Here is a 22,490-nt window from a genome sequence, read left to right on the forward strand (position 1 = left end):
TGTGTGTTGGCCCTAGCGGTTCTTCGGTTTGTGGTAACCTATTGTATTGCTTGCAGAAGGTTGCGTTGGATTTCGGAATTCCGTTGGCACCGGAAAAAACTGAGGGCCCAGTTTCCACCATCTGTTTTTTAGGGATCGCGATTGATTCAGTCGCTATGGAGTGCAGGCTGCCTGAGGATAAATTACGTCCATTGAGGCAGGAGGTGAGGCGGGCCTGCCGACTAAAAAAGATCACGTTGCGCGAACTCCAGTCGCTGCTGGGGAAGTTGAACTTTGCCTGTAGGATTATGCCAATGGGCAGAATTTTTAGTAGGCGCTTGGCGGCAGCGACGGCGGGTATCAGGGCTTCCCATCATTTTGTGAGGCTTGGTGGGGAACACAAGGCAGACCTGCAGGTATGGGATGAGTTCCTTGGGCAGTATAATGGTAGATCGTTGTGGATGTCCCCGGTGCAAGAAATGAGTGACGTGGAGTTGTTTACGGATGCGGCAGGGTCCGGGGGTTTTGGCGCATATGCGGGGGGTCAATGGTGTGCGGGGAGCTGGCCGGACAGCTGGGTGAGCAGTGGGCTGACACGAAATCTGGCCCTGCTCGAGCTGTTTCCCATCGTGGTTGCAGCGACCATTTGGGGGGACAGGCTCAGGGATAAAAAGGTTCGTTTTCATTGTGATAACATGGGAGTGGTGTTAGCAATTAACAACTTATCGGCATCATCTCCACCGGTGGTTCAGGTGCTGCGTCATCTAGTGTTGTTGTGCTTGTCGCTAAACGCGTGGGTGGTGGCGGTTCATGTGCCAGGGGTGTCCAACTGTATTGCTGATGCTCTTTCTCGCTCACAGTGGGATCGCTTTCGTCAATTGGCACCGGGAGCGGATGCGTCCGGCTTGGCGTGCCCGGAACATCTCTGGGAGCAGGTTTCGGTCTCGTGGAAGGGTTGATTGAGCGGTCGCTGGCTAAGGCGACTTGGAACTCTTATTCGGCTTGTTGGCAGCAATGGGAGGATTGGGTAAGAGTATTGGGCAACGTCTGTACGGAGCAAGACAGGTTGGTGGCATTGTTGTATTGGTTGGGTGATGCTTGGGAGGCGGGGTTTTCGCTGGCTAAGGTAAATCGTTTTGTGGCAGGTCTGGCGTTCGGTCTCAAATTACGGGGTTTCCATGATGTATCCAAGCATTTTCTAGTGAAGCAGGCGTTGAAAGGATTGCGGAGAGGCAGGGCTGAAGCGGATCAGAGGCGACCGGTGTCTTTTGCCCTCCTTGGTTCACTGGGCGCATCGCTGGGGGCTGTTTCAAGTCACCTTATGAGGTAGAGTTGTTTAGGTTGGCTTTTTCCCTCGCGTTTTTTGGGGCGCTCCGAAATGGGGAGTTGGTCTCTCCTAGTAAGGCTAAGGCTGGGGGGTTGTGACAGGCGGATGTTGGTCTTTATCGGGATAGACTCGAGTTGTTGGTGCGGCGGTCTAAGACTGATCAGTTGGGTCGCGGTAAGCGGATAGTGTTGTTTGCTCTCCCTGGTTCAATGATGTGTCCGGTCGCTTGCATGGGTGCGTTCAGGCCGGTGGGAGTGGTGCCGGAGGCGCCATTGCTCCGTCATGAGAATGGCGCGTTTTTGTCTAAGTATCAATTTGATGCAATATTCAAAAAATGCTTGGCTGTGGTTGGGGTGGGGGACGGGTGCTACTCGTCTCACTCGTTCAGAATTGGCGCGGCTACGGAAGCTGGGCGTTGGGGATTGGATGATGAGGGCGTGCGGCGGATTGGCCGCTGGGAGTCCAATAGGTTTAGGTCTTACGTGCGCCCTCATTTGTTATGATTTGTATGTTGTTTCTGATGATATGTGAGTTTCTTGTCCTTTCTTTCAGATCATCGCCCATGTTTGGTCTGGCTGTTAGGTTATTCTTTTGTGCACTGGGGGGCACTGCGGGCGGATGTGCGCCCTGATGGCCGCCAGCTTTGCATTCCGCGTCAGGATGCGGTGTTACATTGGTTGGGATTTCGAGGTATGTTATGGAGCCGGGTATTGGCCGAGTTTTAAACATATGCTCGCCAGGATAGAGTCACGGAGGTTTTGGTGTTACATGTTGGGGGGAATGATCTAGGGGTACGCCCCTTTCGTGAGCTAGTACGGGATATAAAGCATGATTTGCTGTGTTTGTGGGCGTCCCATCCGTCCTTGATGATTGTTTGGTCGGACATAGTTCCGAGGAAGGCTTGGCGCCTGGCACGGTCGGTGGAAAGGGTCAACAAGGCCTGCATTAAGGTGAATCGGGCGGTGTCACGATTCGTTGCCAAGAATGTGGGCATTTGTGTTCGTCACAGGGATCTGGAGTTCGGGGTTGGGAACTATTGGCGTAGTGATGGGGTGCATTTGACCGAGGTTGGAATTGATCTGTGGAGCTTGGCCTTAGCAGAAGGAATTGAGAGGGCGGTGGTGGTGTGGAGGAACTCACAGGCTTAAGGTAGTCAAGGCCTGTTTCGCTGTGGCGGGGGGAGTCCTTGAGGTTGGTCAGTACAAAATGGTGGGGGGGTCGCATCGGGGGTATGCGTCCCCCAAAACGGTAGATCATTTGAAGACTTCATAGGGTGTTATCCCTTTGAAGTGGTCTTCTGGTGGTTGGAGCCATCTGCAGAGGTGAGCGGTGCTTCCGAGCTGGTTTACGACTGGAGGTAAAGAGTTGGTGGTGGTTTGCAGATGGCTAATTTAAAGGAAAAAGATTCGGTTTTAAAATGGCTTCAAGGACTTCCCCTGCTCTGTTAAAGTAATAAAATATGTTTATGGTTAATTCTGATTCTGACCCATGTTGGGTCATGTGAATTAGAAGTGGAGTTATCCGAATGTTTCGGATTAAATTGCATTTAAATAATGTAAACAAATAAACGGCTGCTGTGGCCAATTTCATATCCAACCTCGGTTGTCACGTGTCGTTATTGGGGAGATGGGCAGGAGAAAAAGGGGAACAGGTTCATTAGGTAAAACATGGCATGACTCTACTTAGGCCAGTCAAGAAGAGGCTGGACGGCAGCACGGAGGGCTTAAGGGGAAGCCTCCATGACTGCCATAGGAGGGAAGAGAACCAATAGGGGAAGAGGTAGTTGGGAGAGGGGAGGGGACGGGGGGAGTTATCTGTTCTTCCCGCTGTTTTCGGCATTGAGTCGGAAGCAGCGGGAGGAACAACAGGTAGCTAGCTGAGCTCCCACCCTCCCGCCCTTAAGTAGGGGTTGGCCTGGGGATCGGTGTGGTTATGATTTTGTTATTTGATTTATGTTGTATAATTTCATAACTTGTGTTTCTCATTTTCTTTTGAGCAGGTTCGGATGTCATGGCAGCTGGCGGGGGGAGTCCTTGAGGTTGGTCAGTACAAAATGGTGGGGGGGTCGCATTGGGGGCATGCGTCCCCCAAAACGGTAGATCATTTGAAGACTTCATAGGGTGTTACCCCTTTGAAGTGGTCTTCTGGTGGAAAGTATATCATTTGAAGACTTCATCGGGTGTTATCCCTTTGAAGTGGTCTTCTGGTGGTTGGAGCCATCTGCAGAGGTGAGCGGTGCTTCCGAGCTGGTTTACGGCTGGAGGTAAAGAGTTGGTGGTGGTTTGCAGATGGCTAATTTAAAGGAAAAAGATTCGGTTTTAAAATGGCTTCAAGGACTTCCCCTGCTCTATTAAAGTATTAAAATATGTTTATGGTTAATTCTGATTCTGACCCATGTTGGGTCATGTGAATTAGAAGTGGAGTTATCCGAATGTTTCTGATTAAATTGCATTTAAATAATGTAAACAAATAAACGGCTGCTGTGGCCAATTTCATATCCAACCTCGGTTGTCACGTGTCGTTATTGGGGAGATGGGCAGGAGAAAAAGGGGAACAGGTTCATTAGGTAAAACATGGCATGACTCTACTTAGGCCAGTCATGACATAACATTGCTATTAGATACTACAGACCATGGTAAATTCATATCTCTCCATCTTCTCCGTTGGTAATATTGTTATTTAGTAAAATAGTGCAAATACTGGTTAGAGTCTGTTCACATCTGGTCAGAGTCTCCCTTAGGAACCTACATTGCATATTCCATAATTTTTGCTGGACAAAATAGTGGTTACGGCCAGCAGGTTGTAGACCCACTGGGCTACTCCATTGATGAGAGTAGAAGTTGGCAGCGGAAAACGGGACACAGGCCATAGCGGGTAGCTGGATACCGGCTGATAACAGAGAGCTGGAAACAGACTGGTAGCGGATAGCTGTATACTGGCTGATAACAGAGAGCTGAATATAGACACGTAGTGGATAGCTGGATACTGGCTGATAACAGAGAACTGGATACAGGCTGGTAGCGGATAGCTCGATATAGACTGATAACAGATAGCAATAGCGGGCTGGAATCAGAAGAACACAGGAACCTTTTCAGGATACAAATTAGGTTGTTCCAATGTTGCTCAGGCAGGGTGTGTCCAGTGAAGCAGACGAATATATCTAGAGATTGACAGCGATAGGCTGGGGAAGGATTTGGGTGTGTGCGCTGGCCTTATAAGATGCAGGAAATGCGCACGCGCCCGCCTCTATGGGCAGACCCAGCAACACCAGCAGCAGAAGGAAGTCCACTTGCAAGGCAGTGTGGAGATTTAGGAACAGTATAGAGTGTACCAAAAGTAATTGGCAGCAGTCCCTGCTGGGAGAGGTAGTACGCCAACGAGCGCAGAGCACCGGTGTTACAATAGTGCAGCATGCAGCATTTTTTTGTCTGAAAAAATTATGGAAACCATGCCAGAAACCCGACAGAACCCATAACAGTCATTCGATGGGGGCGGCTCTTCCGTTTTTTGCATTGTTCTGCTCCTATGATAGACCCGAACAATGGCACCCGGAACACAGATGTGAACACAGCCTTCAAAGGATTTAGCAATGGTAGGCTTTTTAGAAGAAGCTTTAAAAGTAAATCTGCTAATACCAATCAAACATACTCACACGTTCTTATGCCTGGAGATATGTGACAAAAAGTTGTGATCATGGAGGCAGACATTTTTTTGGACTTCCCAATTCCATTGTAGAACACTATAGTTAGCCTCTTCCCAAACTGAAAGGGTTGCTTATAGACAACAGATTGCATTAAACAATAAAAAAAATATAGGGAAGATAGACTTCGTTTTAGTGTCCCCATTTTTATGACAATATTATTTGATCTATAAGATTTTAGATGAGGTCACAATGGAGAATTTCCGAGCTATGAAAGAGATATATAGTACAGTATTGCATATATGACTTGTATTAGCTGTATTTTTTACGCAATTTTTTTTAGTGGATTTTATGTTTTATGGCATGAGCCTTTTTTGTACTGCTCCTTGATCTTCAATATTGTTTTATTTTCTCACAAATACTTAGTTTCTCTGTGTGCCATGTTGTACCCCGTCACTTCTCTGAAACCAGTTATGAAGCAATAAGCTACGTGATGCGTTCAGGATCATAGCATGCTCATTGGGAGAATACTTTATAAGCTTATGAGATTTTACTATCGACTCCATGTAGCCCAGGCAGCAATTCTAGTAAAACTGACATGACCTGTTAAAACTGCATGAAAACACATAAAACTATAAAAGAAAATAACTTAAAAAGAATCTGCGGGAATTACCTTCAATCTCAGTGGTTTATACCCTTACTGGTTTATTGTGAAAATAACAAGCGGGTAAAATTATTATATGGCATGCTGCTGACGACATTGTCGGTGAGGAGTATTTTCTCTCATCATCTTAAACACTACAACCATCAAATTCTTGTCTTGTCAGCTGCTTAACAACATATTATATTGAGGCTCTGAATTTCATAACTACAGTAAAGCTTAACAAATGCCGAAAGCAACATGTAATTTCTGCTCTTTTGGTACCATTATAGTTAATTATCATGATTCGAAATCTTTGAGAATATTTTTTTTTTACAGTAATTCCTGAATGCTATCAATGTTCAGATGTGTATATATATATATATATATATATATACTAGGGTGCTTTTATATATTTATAGTGGTCTGTCTTAGTTCTCTTGACTTGAATGAGGATTAGTTGTGCCCCTTTCAACCAAAAAAGTGTCTGAAATTCATGTCAGATATCTTTTAGACTGTCCAGTCTTCCTGTGGGATGGGCGATGTTGTCATTGATATTAATGTTGCGCCAGATGGGGACCACAAGCACCATGTATGGGTCTGTTGTGACCAGGGGCGTAACTAGCAAAGACTGGGCCCCATAGCAAACTTTTGACTGGGGCCCCCCTCCCCTGGGTGTCACACAACCCCCCCTTGTAGATAGTGCCTTTTTTAAAGCCCCCCCCTGTAGATAACACCATACAGCCTCCCCTGTAGATAATGCCATACAGCCCCATCTGTAGATAACTCCATACAGCCCCAAATCCCCCCTGTAGATAACGCCATACAGCCCCCTCTGTAGATAACTCCATACAGCCCCAAATCCCCCCTGTAGATAACGCCATACAGCCCCCTGTAGATGGCGCCATACAGCCCCCTGTAGATGGCGCCATACATCCCCCTGTAGATAGCGCCATACAGCCCCCTGTATATAGCGCCATAAATCCCCCTGTAGATAACGCCATACAGCCCCCCTGTAGGTAATGCCATACAGCCCCCTGTAGGTAACGCCATACAGCCCCCCCTGTAGGTAACGCCATACAGCCCCCTGTAGGTAATGCCATACAGCCCCCCTGTAGGTAACGCTATACAGCCCCCCTGTAGGTAACGCCATGCAGCCCCCCCTGTAGGTAACGCCATGCAGCCCCCCCTGTAGGTAACGCCATGCAGCCCCCCCTGTAGGTAACGCCATGCAGCCCCCCTGTGGGTAACGCTATGCAGTCCCCCTGTAGGTAACGCCATACAGCCCCCCCTGTAGGTAACGCTATACAGCCCCCCCTGTAGGTAAAGCTATGCAGCCCCAACCCCCCAAAAAAATCTGACCTATAGTGTGTCCTACAAAAGACATGTATCCCCTATCCACAGGATAGGGGATACTTGTGTGATCGCTGGCAGCGATAGGGAGAACGGGGGACCGAAAGTCCCCCAATGTTCTCCATGACTAACCTCTGACTTCCGGAGTCTGCGTAGCTCAATAAAAATGAAAGGAGCGCTGGTCACGCATGCGCACAAGCGCGACTGGCGCGCCATTCATTTCTACGGAGCTGCCAACACAGACCCCGGAAGTCCGAGGTTTGTCATGGAGAACATTGGGGGACTTTCGGTCCCCCGTTCTCCTTATCGCTGTCAGCGATCACACATGTATCCCCTATCCTGTGGATAGGGGATACATGTCTTTTGTAGGAACAACCCCTTTAGGGTATGTGCGCACACACTAATTACGTCCGTAATTGACGGACGTATTTCGGCCGCAAGTCCCGGACCGAACACAGTGCAAGGAGCCGGGCTCCTAGCATCATACTTATGTACGATGCTAGGAGTCCCTGCCTCGCTGCAGGACAACTGTCCCGTAGTGTAATCATGTTTACAGTACGGGACAGTTGTCCTGCAGCGAGGCAGGGACTTCTAGCATCGTACATAAGTATGATGCTAGGAGCCCTGCTCCTTGCACTGTGTTCGGTCCGGGACTTGCGGCCGAAATACGTCCGTCAATTACGGACGTAATTAGTGTGTGTGCACATACCCTTAATGGCAGAGCGGGGAGATACCTCCCTGCTCTGCCGTAGTATTCAGTGGCGTCACGCTGTAGCAGCCATAGCGGCAGCTAGCGGAGCCTCCGGCCATGGTGGGGGCCCGTGCCGGCGGGCGACACGGGCCCCCTCATGCCGCGGGCCCCGTAGCAGCCGCTACGGCTGCTACAGCGGTAGTTACGCCACTGGTTGTGACCCAACATTAGGGTGATCCTGTCTGATATATGTGAATGCACAACATCACAAAGTTACATGCTGCACATGCTACATCAGATGCTCTATTACATTATTATTAAATCCATTAACCAATGATAAATGACTTTCCTAGACAAATTATATACATATATATGCATATATACTGTATAAATGTAGAGAGAGAGAGATTGAGAGAGAGAGAGAGATACCACGCATGTTGGATTGACATAACAGGTCAAGATTTGTATACAGGACACTTTAAAAATGAATAGAAATGTTGTAGAGCCTTGAGCAACAGGAAGAACATAATTTCAAATTGCATAATTTTTATTATAAGTTGTTGTATCAGCATTACAATGTGAAGTTGATCATCCATGGTAGTAACATAAAATTCCATAAAAGTTATTTAATTAGATGTGTAAGCCAATAAATGGAAGCCATTTCTCTCACATTTTTTGTTTTGTTTTAGTGTTTATATTCTCATCTCTAAGACTTATGAGTTGTTTCTCAAAGAGTCATTTTTTATGTTTTAGGTGGAATATATAGTACTATATTTGGAATATATGATACCATTGGCATATACATTATAAATTTCCGTAAGTGATTACATAATTGAATAATAGTTTTACAATAGACTACAGTTAACTGATGTTTATTCTAACATTTTGATACCATGGTCTTCATTATTACAGACCATTATTTTAAGCCTAGAGATTGCAACAATCTTGTTATGTTTGAAGGTGGGCACTTGGAGGTATGGTATGATCTCTTCCTTTAGTTAATTACTTTACTTGATCAAATACTGGGTAGGATTAGAGGAAAATTTATTGACTGGGGTAACCACAGGGACTTAAGCTGGCCAAACACATTAGATGTATGTCAGCCGAATCCATCGATTTCTGCAAGACCGGGTCGGGAATGTTTCATTTCAACATGCCCGATCCTTTTGTTCATAGAAGATGCAGTCTGGCAGCGGCTCTCCCCTCTCCCTATTGAAAACACATGCACGCTCGGTCTAGAGTGCATGTGTATGGGGCAGTCGGGAGGAATAACTGTCAGCCAAATAATTGTCTGTCAGACAGCTATCTAAAGTTTATGGCCACGCTAGTTCTAAAAAGATTTAAAACAGGGACAGGGTGAAGAAACAAAAAATGTAATCCAGAATCATGTTTCAATCAGCCTACAATTCTCTGAGCTCTAAAAGAGTCTGGGTCTAATGTGAAAATTGGTTTCATAATTCTACATTGAGCTTGAAGAATTACAGGTGAATTCCCCATCGGAGATCGTAGGTTAACGACATAGTTGTAACGTCTATGGCCGGGGGTCGTCGTTCAGACTTCCCCTTTGACGGCCCCGGCCATGGACATCTCTCTTCACGCTGTCTGCTCCCTCCCGGGAGACGCCAGCACTCACTTCCGGGTCCTCGGACTGATTCCCGCAGGGCACGCGCAGGGCCTTAAAGGGCCAGGACGCGTCCAGCTGTCACCCATCAATTTTTAGCCCAAATGGCTGCTGGACTATAAAAAGGGGCTCTGCCCACTGGTTCCTTGCCTGAGCGTTTTTGTATACCTAAGTTTGTCTTGCTAATGGTCTCCCAGTGCTTTCCAGTTCCCAGTGTTACCCATTCCTGCTGCCTGTACCCTGTATCCCATGCTATCGTATCTACAGTGAAAGTAAAGTCGTGCCTTCCGCTGCATCCACGGTGCCACCTGCTGTGAAAAGTCAAGTCCTGCTTCCGCTACTGTCTACATTGCCTCAGGTACCCATTCCGAACTATAGACATTGTTTTGTACCTTGTTGGCCAGCTGCTACCCCGCTACACGGTACGGCCCAGTGGGTCCACACCCCGCGCCGTGACAATAGTGACATGTCAGAAGTTTTAATCGGTGGGGGTCCAAGCACTGAGACCCCTGCCTATTGCTAAAACGAAACGGCAGAAGCGATCCGGTGAGCACTGAGCCACTTTGTTTCTTATCGCCTTTTTCTTTCTGAAAACTGATGTAGCGGTGTATGGACCCATAGACTTTCTATTGAGTCCGTACTCCGCTACATCAGCTTTCCGAGAAAAGCCGATCAGGAAACAAGCGGCTCAGCGCTTTCCTTGAGTGCTTCTGCCACTTCATTCTAGCGATTGTTGGGGATCTCAGTGCTCGGACCCCCACCGATCAAAACTTCTGACATGTCACTATGACAGGTCAGAAGTTTGTTTAAAGTTTAAGGATAAATTGTTTAGAACAGGTATAGCCAGGGATATAACTATACGGGGTGCAGAGGTTGCAGTCAAAACTGAGGGGACCTAATAGCCGCTCTGCCATAAAGGAATATTATTATCTCTGTCCTGTAACAACGCTTTGATCCTAAGCTGTATCATCACTATGTTTATTATGCTTGTTCTATTATATCACCCATACTGTGACATCACTGTCTGCAATAACCCTTGCTATGATGACTTCACAATGTGTACTGTGACACCACTGTTTTAGTTGTTTCTGTTGTATGTCGTCCTGGTGGATCATCTCTATATTGTGAAACGCTTTGACCATGATTATTGTACTGTGACATCACTCTTTTTGTTGTTTCTGTTATATGTCGTCCTGGTGGATCATCTCTATATTGTGAAGCGCTGTGACCATGATTATTGTACTGTGACATCACTGTATGCGAGATCATTGCAAATATATTTATAAGAAATTTTCTGTAGTAATATATTTTATTGCCATTTACTGATATTTTGAAGCACTTGAGTCCAATGACAACAGTTTTCATCCCAATATGTAAGCAGTAACATCCCCCAATTAATTTTAAGTGTTGTACATTACCACAAATGAACTGTCCCCATATCTCATGGATATATTGGAGCAGTGCCGGCGTTAGGTTGGATGGCGCCCTGTGCGGGACTCTCTATTGCCGCCCCCTACACAAACCAAAAATTAACCACATATATAGACACGCACATACTGGAACATATATACTGTACATACATAAGGACAGATATTTAGACATACACCTGCAGTCTTATGTAACACCACAGTGATAACTCTCTCAGTACAGATAATGTAGTAGATGTTACCTGCAGTCCTATGTAACACCACAGATAACACAGGGATAACTCTGAGAACAGATAATTTAGTAAATGTTAACTGCAGTCCTATGTAACACCACAGATAACACAGTGATAACTCTCTGAGTACAGATAATGTCGTAGATGATAACTATACCCACAGACACATATAAACACACACAGAGGCATATATATAAGGGCAGCAGGGTATATAAGGGGCAGCAGGGTATATAAGGGGCAGCAGAGTATATAGGGGCAGCAGGTTATATAAGGGTCAATGGTATATAGGGGTCAGCAGGGTATATAGGGGTCAGCAGGGTATATAGGGGCAGCAGGGTATATAAGGGGCAGCAGGGTATATAAGGGCAGCAGGGTATATAGGGGCAGCAGGGTATTTAAGGAGCAGCAGAATATATAAGGGGCAGCAGGGTATATATGGGCAGCTTGGTATATATGGGCAGCAGGGTATATAAGGGGCAGCAGGGTATATAAGGGGCCGCAGAGTATATAGGGGCAGCAGGTTATATAAGGGTCAATGGCATATAGGGGTCAGCAGGGTATATAGAGGTCAGCACGGTATATAGGGGTCAGCAGGGTATATAAGGGGCAGCAGGGTATATAAGGGGCAGCAGGGTATATAAGGGGCAGCAGAGTATATAAGGGGCAGCAGGGTATATAGGGGCAGCAGGGTATATAAGGTACAGCAGGGTATTTAAGGAGCAGCAGGGTATATAAGGGGCAGCAGGGTATATAAGGGGCAGAAGGGTATACGAGGATCAGCAGGGTTTTTCCGGGGTCAGCAGGGTATAAAAGGGGCAGCAGGGTGTAAAAAGGCAGCAGGGTATATAGGGGGCAGCAGGGAATATAGGAGGCAGCAGGGTATATAGGGGCAGCAGAGTATATAGGGGCAGCAGGGTATATAGAGGGCAGCAGGGTATATAGTGGGCAGCCGGGTATAGAGGGGGCATCAGGGTATATAAGGGGCATCAGGGTATATAAGGGGCAGCAGGGTATATAGGGGCAGCAGGGTATATAAGGGGCAGCAGGGTATATAAGGGGCAGCAAAGTATATAAGGGGCAGCAGGGTATATAGGGGCAGCAGGGTATATAAGGGACAGCCGGGTATATAAGGTACAGCAGGGTATTTAAGGAGCAGCAGGGTATATAAGGGGCAGCAGGGTATATAAGGGGCAGAAGGGTATACGAGGATCAGCAGGGTTTTTCCGGGGTCAGCAGGGTATAAAAGGGGCAGCAGGGTGTAAAAAGGCAGCAGGGTATATAGGGGGCAGCAGGGAATATAGAAGGCATCAGGGTATATAGGGGCAGCAGGGTATATAGGGGCAGCAGGGTATATAGAGGGCAGCAGGGTATATAGTGGGCAGCCGGGTATAGAGGGGGCATCAGGGTATATAAGGGGCAGCATGGTATATAGGAGGAAGCAGGTTATATAGGGGGCAGCAGGGTATATAGGAGGCAGCACAGATATATTTGTTTTATCTGTTCTACTTTAGTATTGAACAGACACTTTTACAAAGAGACATAGATGCACGCACGCACGCACACACACACAGTAACATACACATACAAACACAGAGACACATACTGTATACACACAGAGACACATACTGTATACACACACAGACACACATACTGTATACACACAGACACACATACTGTATACACACACATATACACACACAGACACATACTGTATACACACAGACACATACTGTATACACACATACAGACACATAGATACTCACCATCTCTCCTTGCTGACAGGATCACATGCTTCTAGCAGGACGGGCTGTGGGCGGAGCTTCCACCTGTTCTCTTGTGCCCCGGCTGTTATTTACTCAGTGTGTGTAACTAAGAGCAGAGCACAGAGTAGAGGCAGAACCCAGTGGCGCCCCCTACATGCTAGGAGGGCGCAGCGCCCTGTGCGCTCGCACAGCTCGCACACCCCTAAGGCCGGCCCTGTATTAAAGCACCATATAGAGTTGAATTTGCACAACAAATTTCTTTGAATGTCCTCTCTTCATTTACGAGACCAATGTGCGTAGTCCTTACTGGTCTGTTGTGACTTTAAAATAAAGTTATAAAACCAACAATCTGTGGAGGATTTATTTATTATAACAGTTTATATATATAATGATGTTTGTGGGTTCTTTTTTTCTTATATTAATTTATGGTTACTATCATGAATGCTCAGTATGGAAAGCAATAGTGTTTATAAATCCAGCATGTGACACTATACTTTTGGTGGAAGTCGACCTCGTCCACTAAGTATCTCTATACCCATGTCTGTATTTGACTGCTATATATTTGCATGCATGAGCTCATTTTCTCCATTGACATGTATTATGCAACAAAGGAACATATTAGTTTATGGCAGCACACATGGGGGCATGTGCCGTTCTTTTTGTTGAACATTGAGGCACCAGGCATTGAACAAATGTAAGAGATATGTAGCTTTAAAAATTGGATTCTGTGCACATAACGCATTTAATTTGTATATATTTTAATATATTCATTTTCCCCCAAAAAATTATCTTTGCAGTGTAAGCAGCAGATGGGTCCCCTCTAAGAAGTAATTCAGTTGGCTGGGATGAGTACATGCTGCATATAATTTTAAGCTACCAATGTAGAGACTTCAAAAATAGACAACACTTATATTTCAGTCATTTCATAATTTGCTGAGTCTTACAGTAAATGGAGAGGTCATACCTCAGAGGACTTGCGTGTTCCAGACAGTTTGGGCCATTGTTCTATCATAAACTTGTAATAGCCCTATGAGACTTATTACAAAACAATCATTTATTACTATTTCTTTATTCTCAGGGGGTCTCGCATGCTCATGTTGACATATTGTTTAATTGAGAAGATAAGGCTGCCTTTCATTAACAGAGCAAAAGATACTGGAACTCTTATCCAAACCCAATATTGAGAAAGCTCTTGAGGCAAAAGAAGAAAAAAACGAACACATGGCTACTTTACGATATTCGTGTTGCTTTGTGATATGTGTATGGGGGTGCCCTGACTTTCCCCCGACGGCAAATGTTGGGGGGAAGAAGGATCGGGCATGTTGGATTTCAACATGTCTGATACTTTATTCCAGCGGGAGATAAACCACTACCAGAGGTGAGTGGCAGCGGCTTATTCCCTTGTTCCAAATGAATAACACATGCACGCTCGGCCGAGCTGAGCATGCATTTGTGTTGGAGGGAATAGCTGTCGGCCGAACAAGTATTTAGCCAACAACTATCGTATTGGCAGGTAAACATTAAGGGGTGGACTTAGGGTATGTTCACATGCAGTGTTTTCAGACGTAATTCGGGCATTTTACGCCTCGAATTACACCTGAAAAAACGCCCCTAATATGCCTACAAACATCTGCCCATTGCTTTCAATGGGTTTTACGGTGTTCTGTTCCCACAAGACTTAATTTTATGCGTCGCTGTCAAAATACGGTGTGTAAAAAGACTCCCGCGAAAAAGAAGTGCATGTCACTTCTTGGGACGTTTTTGGAGCTGTTTTTCATTGACTCCATTGAAAATCAGTTCCAATAACGGCCATAAAATACGCCGCGAAAAACGTGAGTTGTTACAAAAACATCTGAAAATCAGAAGCTGTTTTCGCCTGAAAACAGCTCTGTATTTTCAGACATTTTTGGTCACTGCGTGTGAACATACCTTAACCATTCAGGCATTTGTTCAGAGCTGAATTGGATTATAGGCAGGGTGCACATGGGCAATTGTCATGAGGCCTTGACCATCCCCATTGAAAAATGAAATGGCTGAACAGTATTTTGACCGTGGGATCCCCGGTCGGTAGAAAAAATGGGCTGTGGCGCTCAGTAGGGCACCGCGACCCCTTCATTCTGTACCTAGGCATAGTGACATGATCATACAACAGTGTCCCTTTCAATTATGATAATCGATGGGGCCAATGTTTTAATTCCCGAAACCCCTTTTACTTACAAGCATAATGCTGCCAAAATATAAGGCTTTGATTATCCATGGCCGACAGGTAGGCGTTAATCCCTGACTCGGTCACACTCTGTCTCTATTAGGTACAGGGCGCTACCCACACCAGCACTACCTAGGCTCCCATTAGTATTCCAGAAGGTGAAATTTGTGAAAATCGGTGACAATTCCGCAACATAGTATTCATTTGAAGATACCTTGAAATAGACACAAATGTTCTCCACATGTATTGTACTGTAAATTGTCACTGATTTTGTGTACAGAATCTGCACTGGAAATTTGCGACAATATTGTCACATCTAGCATGAGAAATGGATGTAATCACTACCCGCTGACATCATAAAATAAATAGTACTAAGTGGAGGTATTTGTAATGCTGGGGGTAGGGAAACGGACAAGTGAGCCCTAATCTACCCGCCACTCTGTCCCTGCCTACTTGCAACGACCCGCCCTAGGCGACGGGGTACAACTGGGCGGCGGTCCCTACGCTCAGTAAGTGCACGAGACAAACAGACAAGGGTACACAAAGCTAAGGGAAATGGGGCAGTTGCCCACGGCAACACCGTGAGCAACAAGAGTGGTGAACGAGCCGAGTCAAACCAGGAGTGTACGAGGTACCAAACGCAGAGCAGGAGAGTAGTCAGTAAGCCAGGGTCAGTATGGAGCAGGATCAAATAGTTAAAAGCTGTAGCTGGGCCAGGAAACAACACGAGAAGAATCACAAGCAAAGGAGGAACAGGAAAGGCAGGTATAAATAGACAGAGGGCGGGAGCTAGCTCCATCTGGCCAGGCTGCGATAGGCTCTCCCACTCCTAAGCCTGCCATCCTGAGTGGTGGAAGATGGAGTCAGTCTCAGAGACATAGACTCAGGTTCAGACTGATTACCTATGGGCGTATACACAGAAGTTGTGCCTGGCAGATCCTTTACAGTACCCCCCCTTTTATGAGGGGCCACCGGACCCTTTCTAAGTGGACCTGGTATATTGGGGAAACGAAGGTGGAACTTCCTGATCAATACCCCAGCGTGAACATCCCGGGCGGGTACCCAAGTCCTCTCCTCAGGCCCGTATCCTCTCCAATGGACCAGGTACTGGAGGGAGCCTTGGACCATCTTGCTGTCCACAATCTTGGCCACCTCGAATTCCACCCCCTCAGGGGTGAGAACGGGAACAGGAGGTTTCCTCGAGGGAGCCAAGGACGGGGAGCAGCGTTTAAGGAGGGAGGCATGAAACACGTCGTGTATTCGAAAAGATGGGGGCAACTCCAGTCGGAAGGAGACAGGATTGAGGACTTCAATGACCTTATACGGCAGAATAAACCGGGGAGCAAACTTCTTGGACGGGACCTTAAGGCGCAAGTTCCTAGACGATAACCACACCAGATCCCCGACCATAAACAAGGGGTTAGCAGAACGTCTTCTATCAGCCTGAGTTTTTTGTACACTCTGGGACGCCTCTAGGTTCTTCTGAACCTGGGCCCAGACTGTGCACAGTTCCCGATGAACGACCTCTACCTCGGGATTGTTGGAACTACCAGGTGAAATGGAGGAGAACCGTGGATTAAACCCAAAATTACAGAAAAAGGGGGAGACCCCTGATGAGTTACTGACCCGGTTATTAAGGAAAAATTCGGCGAGGGGAATGAATGAGACCCAATCATATTGACAGTCAGAGATAAAACACCTTAAATATTGTTCTAGAGATTGATTAGTCCTCTCAGTTTGGCCATTAGTTTCAGGATGGAAGGCAGAGGAGAAGGACAGATCAATCTCCAACTTTTTACAGAAGGCTCTCCAAAACAATGAAACAAATTGTACCCCTCTGTCCGAAACAATATTGACAGGGACCCCATGGAGACGCAGGATGTATTTGACAAACAAGGTAGGCTAACGTCTTGGCATTGGGTAGTTTCTTGAGGGGCACAAAGTGGCACATTTTACTGAAGCGGTCTACTACAACCCACACCACCGACTTGCCTTGAGATGGAGGCAAATCGGTGATAAAATCCATGGAGATATGGGTCCAAGGTCTCTGGGGAATGGGCAAAGAACGTAGTAAGCCCGCTGGTCGGGACCTGGGAGTCTTGGACCTAGCACAAACTCACAAGCGGCGACGTAGGCCTTAACGTCTTTAGGCAACCCAGGCCACCAATAGTTTCTGGCAATGAGGTGTTTGGTACCCAGGACGCCTGGATGACCAGATAGTGCGGAGTCATGATTTTCCCTAAGTACCCTTAGCCGGAATTGCAGGGGAACAAACAGCTTGTCCTCAGGAAGGTTCCCGGGAGCTGAACCTTGATCAGCCGCAATTTCAGAGACTAAATCAGAATCAATAGAAGAAATGATTATACCAGGAGGCAAAATACAAGCAGGATCTTCCTCCGAAGGAGGGCTGGCTACGCGACAGTGCATCGGCCTTAATATTTTTAGACCCAGCCCTATAGGTAACCAAAAAGTTGAATCTGGTAAAAAATAGCGCCCATCGAGCTTGTCTCGGGTTTAGCCTCCGGGCAGATTCTAGGAAAACCAGATTCTTATGGTCGGTAAGGACCGTTACCTGGTGCCTAGCCCCCTCCAGGAAGTGGCACCACTCTTCAAATGCCCATTTAATGGCTAAGAGTACGCGGTTGCCAATATCATAGTTACTCTCAGTGGGCGAAAACTTCCTGGAGAAGTAGGCACAGGGACGGAGATGGGTGAGGGACCTGGTACCCTGGGACAAGACAGCCCCCACTCCCACCTCGGATGCGTCAACTTCCACGATAAACGGCTCTATTTGGTTGGGCTGAACCAGCACCGGGGCCGAGATAAAGCACTTCTTAAGGACCTCAAAAGCCTGGACAGCCTCAGGAGGCCAGTGGAGAAGATCAGCACCTTTGCGAGTGAGGTCCGTAAGAGGCTTAGCGATGACCGAGAAGTTAGCAATAAATCTCCTGTAATAATTAGCGAACCCGAAGAAACACTGTAACGCCTTCAGGGAGGCAGGTTGGACCCATTCCGCCACAGCCTGGACCTTGGCGGGGTCCATGCGGAATTCATGAGGAGTGAGGATTTGACCCAAAAATGGTATCTCCTGTACCCCAAACACACATTTTTCGGTTTTCGCAAACAGTTTGTTTTCCCGAAGGACCTGGAGCACCTTCCTGACATGCTCAATGTGGGAGGACAAGTCCTTGGAAAACACCAGTATGTCATCAAGGTACACTACAAGAAATACCCCCAGGTAATCTCTTAAAATCTCATTTATGAAATTCTGGAAGACCGCAGGAGCATTACACAACCCAAAGGGCATGACGAGGTATTCGAAATGACCTTCGGGCGTGTTAAACGCAGTCTTCCACTCATCCCCCTCTTTGATGCGGATAAGGTTATACGCCCCCCGTAGATCAAACTTAGAGAACCATTGGGCCCCCTGAACCTGATTAAAGAGATCAGGAATCAAAGGAAGGGGATACTGGTTCCTTACAGTGACCTTATTCAAGTTACGGTAGTCAATGCATGGCCTAAGACCACCATCCTTCTTCCCTACGAAGAAGAAGCCAGCACCTACCGGAGAAGTAGAGGTGCGAATGTAACCCTTGGCCAGGCATTCCTGGATATACTCTCTCATGGCTTTACGTTCGGGACAAGAAAGATTAAATATCTTACACTTAGGGAGCTTAGATAGCGCAATCGTATTCTCTATGAGGAGGTAACACTTCGGAGGCCTCCTTAGAGAAAACATCAGCGAAGTCCTGAACAAACTCAGGTAGCGTGTTCACCTCCTCAGGGGGAGAAATGGAATTAACAGAAAAACATGACGTCAAGCATTCATTACCCCATTTGGTAAGCTCCCCAGTATTCCAGTCAAACGTGGGATTATGCAACTGCAACCAGGGAAGGCCTAAAACCAAATCGGACGATAATCCCTGCATCAACAGTACAGAGCACTGCTCCAAATGCATGGAGCCAACAAGGAGTTCAAAAACAGGGATATGCTGTGTAAAATAACCATTAGCAAGAGGAGTGGAGTCGATACCCACTACCGGGACAGGTTTAGGCAAATCAATCAAAGGCATAGCTAGAGACATAGCAAATTCCACAGACATGATATTAGCAGAAGACCCTGAATCCACGAAGGCACGGCCGGTAGCAGACCTACCACCAAAAGAGACCTGAAAGGGAAGCAAGATTTTATTACGTTTCATATTTACGGGAAATACCTGTGCGCCCAAGTGACCTCCCCGATGATCACTTAGGCGCGGAAGTTTTCCGGCTGCTTATTCTTACGCCTAGGACAGGTGTTCACTTGATGCTTGTCATCCCCACAATAGAAGCAGAGACCATTCTTCCTGCGGAACTCTCTACGTTGTCCGGGGGACACGGAGGCCCCGAGTTGCATAGGTACCTCCGAGTCTTCCGTGGAAGAGCGAAGCAACGGGACCTCGGGAGGCATCACGGGGGAGGCATCAGAGGGGAAAACACAAAAACGTTCAAGTTGTCGTTCCCTGAGACGTCGGTCAGGTCGTACCGCTAAAGCCATAACCTGGTCTAGGGAGTCAGAAGAGGGATAGCTAACTAGCAGGTCTTTCAGGGCATTCGACAGACCCAACCTAAACTGGCACCTTAAGGCAGGGTCATTCCACCGAGAAGCTACGCACCACTTCCTAAAGTCAGAACAATACTCCTCAACAGGTCTCTTACCCTGACGTAAGGTCACCAGCTGACTCTCGGCAAAGGCAGTCCTGTCAGTCTCGTCATAAATGAGTCAGAGAGCAGAAAAGAAACGATCAACGGAGGAAAGTTCAGGGGCGTCAGGAGCCAAGGAGAAGGCCCACTCTTGGGGCCCTTCCTGGAGCCGGGACATAATTATACCCACCCGCTGGCTCTCAGAACCTGAGGAGTGAGGCTTTAAGCGAAAGTAGCGCCTACAACTCTCCCGAAAGGAGAGAAAAGTCCTCCGGTCCCCTGAGAACCGGTCAGGCAACTTGAGGTGGGGTTCAAGAGGTGAGGTGAGGAGCACTACCATGGTAGCGTCAGGCTGGTTGACGCTCTGAGCCAGGGCCTGGACCTGTAGGGAGAGACCCTGCATTTGCTGGGCCAGGGTCTCAAGGGGGTCCATAGTAGTGTCAGGGACCCGGGTAGACTAGGTATATGGGCTTGTGATTATGTAATGCTGGGGGTAGGGAAACGGACAAGTGAGCCCTAATCTACCCGCCACTCTGTCCCTGTCTACTTGCAACGACCCGCCCTAGGCGACGGGGTACAACTGGGCGGCGGTCCCTACGCTCAGTAAGTGCACGAGACAAACAGACAAGGGTACACGAAGCTAAGGGAAATGGGGCAGTTGCCCACGGCAACACCGTGAGCAACAAGAGTGGTGAACGAGCCGAGTCAAACCAGGAGTGTACGAGGTACCAAACGCAGAGCAGGAGAGTAGTCAGTAAGCCAGGGTCAGTATGGAGCAGGATCAAATAGTTAGAAGTTGTAGCTGGGCCAGGAAACCACACGAGAAGAATCACAAGCAAAGGAGGAACAGGAAAGGCAGGTATAAATAGACAGAGGGCGGGAGCTAGCTCCGTCTGGCCAGGCTGCGATAGGCTCTCCCACTCCTAAGCCTGCCATCCTGAGTGGTGGAAGATGGAGTCAGTCTCAGAGACATAGACTCAGGTGCAGACTGATTACCTATGGGCGTATACACAGAAGTTGTGCCTGGCAGATCCTTTACAGTATTTTTATATGTACAGTAGTGGAACTATTACCGAAGCAGCCATAGCAGGCGCTATGGGGCCCGCAGTCTTAGGGTGGCCCGAGCCAGCAGTCAATGCCCTGACATACGATGCTTTCCTCTCCTATTCACTCCACTGTAAAACGGTTAAATTGCAAATCTCGAGGCATGCAGCTGCCTTTCTCCTTCTTAGTGGTTGTTCACACGTGGCGTTATCCACAAGGTTTTCTTTTTGCGTTCTTTGATAAAAATGACTGGAAAATATATTTATCTAATTTAACAAAAACACACACAAAAAATAAATGCAACAAAAACCTTGGCGAGAACATCATCTGTGAACATGCCCTTAGTGTCATTGGCGCCATTATTCGTGTGCAGTGAAATGGTGTATAGTAAAGAATTTGAAGCATAAAGGGGCCCACTATTATTATCACCCAAGGGCTCACACAAACCTGGAGCCTGCCCTGAGTAAGGTGACCCTTTGCAAGAATTAAAATGAGGCACCTTGCTGGTTAACACTATCACAAACAATTGTTTGCAGGATCTGTCTATGGGGGGATCAATGCACAGGTTCTTACCACCCATAAAAGGTGATCAGCTGAAGGGAACTGGGAACTCAAGTATTACAGGATAGCCATGAATGGCTATCCATGCAATACATGGCTCGGGCTGGGGCTGCTGGAGCAAATGATACTCCGTGTCTGTCAGCTCTGACTCATAGAGGGGGGTCTGGAACTGAACAAAGAAATGCAGTCAACCTGGTCTGGGCCTCCTTTCTCCAAAGTCCCCATAGTAGCCTCATGGTCTGCCCCTATAATAGTTATGCACTTAAACTGATAACCTAAAGATCCTATATATATATTTTTCAGTATTTTTCTTGTAATCTGAGCTGTTTATGCTCCAGATTTTTGCTATCTTTCATTTCTGACACAGGTAGAAGCCATTTTGTGTCATCCATATTAGCTACTATCACTTTCTGCCAGCTAAGCACAGTTTGTGGCATAAAATTGTACTGCTAAACAGTCGCAAATGATGCAGTCTTTGAAGACCCCAAATTTGTGTGTGATCTATTAAGAAGCATGTGCCATTGGAACATTTGGCGCAAATCAGTCCCACTACTTTCTTTACTTAGACTAGCATAAAAAATTACTTAGTAAATGTGTCCCAAAAAAGTAATTATTCTTTGTATATAGAAGAGGCTGGACGCAGCAGGGTGAAGGGAGGCCGACATGACCGTCCTGGTAGGGAAAGGGTTAATTAGGTGAGGGAGAGTTGGTAGGAGCTGAAGGAGGGACGGGGAGGAGTTAAGGGGGACGGGGGGCCGTTACTGCGCTTCCCGCTGTTTCTCGGCATTGAGCCGGAAGCAGCGGGAGGAGTAACACAGAAGCAAGTAAGCTCCCCGTTGCCCGGCTTTTAGTAATGGCAGAAGCCCTTATGTTAGAGCGGCTGCGTGCCGCTGCTGTGCACCACGGTCCCGGATGGCTAGAGGAGACCGTAGCTGCAATAACTAGGATCCCGGACGCCGTTTCGCCACGCCGGGCACGGCGTTCGGGGTCTGTTGAAAGGGACAGGCTCCCCTCCCCCGGCCCCCTTACGAGCATGGCTATGGCGGCGGGGGGGGAGTCGGCAACAACCGCTCCTGCGCTGGGCAGGCAGAGAGCGGTGCCAGGGGTGACGGCGACGCAGGCTGGGTCGACCCGTCCCTCTCGGCGGTCCCGACCTCCAGAGCGCCTCAGTCCGGAGGTAGTCCCGCGGACACGGCGTCGCAGAGGGAGCCCGATCCCGGACGCTGCAGGCCAGGCAGCTGGGAGGACCGCCCCTTCCCAGGCCCTGCGTCCTGGCAGGAATCCCAGGCCGCGACGGGGTCCGGCGGTAAGCAGGGAGTCGC

The sequence above is a fragment of the Rhinoderma darwinii genome, chromosome 7 (assembly GCF_050947455.1).
Source record: "Rhinoderma darwinii isolate aRhiDar2 chromosome 7, aRhiDar2.hap1, whole genome shotgun sequence".
NCBI classification, from domain to species: Eukaryota; Metazoa; Chordata; class Amphibia; order Anura; family Rhinodermatidae; genus Rhinoderma; species Rhinoderma darwinii.